The sequence below is a fragment of the Cicer arietinum genome, unplaced genomic scaffold (assembly GCF_000331145.2).
Source record: "Cicer arietinum cultivar CDC Frontier isolate Library 1 unplaced genomic scaffold, Cicar.CDCFrontier_v2.0 Ca_scaffold_6174_v2.0, whole genome shotgun sequence".
NCBI lineage: Eukaryota > Viridiplantae > Streptophyta > Magnoliopsida > Fabales > Fabaceae > Cicer > Cicer arietinum.
In genome coordinates, this window is record NW_027339821.1 from 3475 (window position 1) to 6215 (window position 2741).

The 2741-nt window shown below is 32.4% G+C and overlaps 1 pseudogene; it reads left to right on the forward strand.

Annotated features, from left to right (window-relative positions):
- Window positions 1-419: 419 nt before the first annotated feature.
- Window positions 420-1625, forward strand: LOC101506364 (coniferyl alcohol acyltransferase-like; annotated as a pseudogene).
- The last annotated feature ends 1116 nt before the right edge of the window (window positions 1626-2741 follow it).

A 2741-nucleotide genomic window follows, 5' to 3' on the forward strand; every position in this document is an offset into this window, starting at 1 on the left:
ATTTAAAATACTTTTAGAAAGTTACCAAAAAATTATAAATATAATTTGAAGTGTATAATTCTTAAATATATGCTAATATGTGTCCCAGTAACACATGCAAATGAATCAAATGTAAAATTTTATCTTTGAATTTGTGTATTTAACTCCTTAAAAATATAAACAATTGTTTAATTTTCTCAAATCTTTAAGATATATCTTAAAGGTACATGTTTATAACACCCTTTATTCTTAAACCTTTTTGTTGAAGTATCATATTTTAAATAAAGAAAATAAAAGGAATTTAATTCCAAACATCACTAAGCATAAAAAATACATGCTCATGCACATTATAATATCAATGTTTGAAATTTTTCTAACATTTAGTGTTCTAAATCTATTTTTTGATACATTAAATTAGTGTTTTAATTGAATGTATCATTATTATGCAGGCAACATCATTAAAGTGTGGTGGAATAGTAGTGGCATGCACATTTGATCATCGTGTATAGCAGATGCCTATTCAATAAACATGTTCCTAGTATCATGGGCTGAGATTGCCCAACCAACAAACTCCATCAAGCCCACAACAATAACAACCACTAACACACCATGTTTTAATCGCTCCCTCCTTAGCCCTCGTCATATGAGTTCCATCCACTCTTCCCTCCATGACATCTACATTCCCATCTCCAAACTCCCTCCTCCTTCACCCACTACTACCAAGCCATTTTGTAGCCGCATATACCACATTAATATAGAGGAGCTTCATCGTTTGCAATCACTAGCCACTACAACAAGCAATGGCAACACCAAGCCCACAAAACTCGAGTCTTTCTCGGCCTACTTGTGGAAGTTGGTCGCTCGTGCAACTATAAGAGATGTGAGTAGAAAAAAGGTCATTAATGTCAAAATGGGTATAGTGGTTGATGGGAGAAAGCGACTTAGGAATAGTAATTGTGATGAGGAAGAGAGAGAAGAAATAATGACACGATATTTTGGTAATGTTCTTTCTATACCATTTTGTGGAAAATCGGTGGAGGAGTTAGTTGATAAGCCATTAGGGTGGGTGGTTGACGAGGTTCGTGACTTCGTATCGACAACTACAACAAAAGAGCATTTCTTAGGGCTCATTGATTGGGTGGAAGCAAATCGACCTATCCTTGGGTTGGCAAGGATTTATTGTTGTGGCAACAATTAGGGACCTGGTTTTGTGGTGTCTTCCGGCCAAAGGTTTCCGGAAGACAAAGTGAATTTTGGGTGGGGGAAAGTTGTGTTTGCATCTTATTATTTTCCATGGGGTGGTGAAACTGGTTATGTCATGCCAATGCCAAGTCCATTAAGGAATGGTGATTGGGTTGTGTATATGCACCTTTTGAAAGAGCATTTGGATATCATAGAGTTAGAGGCTAAACATGTCTTTAGGCCTTTAACTTGGGATTATCTCAATCAATGATGAATATTGTATTCATATAATATCATGTCGATCGATGTGGTTCTAGTGGTTTAAAGTTTAGAAGTTTACAAGAAATCTTATATTTAAATATCATTGCAACAACAAATATATGTTACATTATATGGTTGCTATATGTTGTAATATATTCAACATTGTTGATATGAACGGGTCTATTTAACTAGTTAATTGATAATATATGGATGAGGATTTGGTTTTCTAGGTTTTACTTTATAGAAATCAAAGTGAATTTGCGTACAGAGAAAATGTTAGATTGAAAGTTTGAAGAAACTATACTGCTTTAAATTACTACAATTCTTTCTTCTTATTATCAAATTTCAACAAAAAAATCCTATAAAATATTATTTATTCATTTGTTTTCCTCAATTTAATTCAACTCTTTGCTAGAAATAGGCAAATAATCAATTTCTTAATATGCGATCTTTGAACTAATTCAACTGGAATATATAAATGGAGATCATATATCACTACGCGAAAAAACGGCTTTTACAGCGCTTTTTTTAAGCCATTTACAGCGCTTTTTCAAAAAAATAAGCGCTGTGGAAACGAGCGCTGTAAATGATACAACAGCGCTTTTAAAAAAGCGCTATAAAACATGTAAATACAACGCGCGCTTGTTATGCACATTTTACAGCGCTTCTTCACAAAAAGCGCTGTAATATGCCCACTCGTATATGAGTTATGGGTGTGCATTTTAGAGCGCTTTTTTGATAAAGCGCTGTAAAATGCACATCCGTAACTCATATAATGGGGTGCACATTACAGCGCTTTTTGTGAAGAAGCGCTGTAAAATGTGCATAACAAGCGCGCGTTGTATTTACATGTTTTATAGCGCTTTTTTAAAAGCGCTGTTGTATCATTTACAGCGCTCGTTTCCACAGCGCTTATTTTTTTGAAAAAGCGCTGTAAATGGCTTAAAAAAAGCGCTGTAAAATCCATTTTTTCGCGTAGTGATTTAATAATATATATATATATATATATAAATTAATAATAAATGGTAAAAAAAAAAATTACTAAGCCAGATCAACATAACTTGTCTTATGTGTTATGTCACATAGTCACTTTTTAGTTCAAATTCAATTAAGAACTAAAAGTAAATTCACCTATATTATAAAGATAAAAAACATAACAAACCCTTCAATATATATAGATTAAATGATGTAATTAATTGTTCTCATTTCTTACGATAACTAAATGTCCTCACTAAAGTCGTTATCTATATAACTCAATATAAATGATGAATTTCATAAATTTAATAGTTAGTTATTAATATAATATATTTATGATCAAA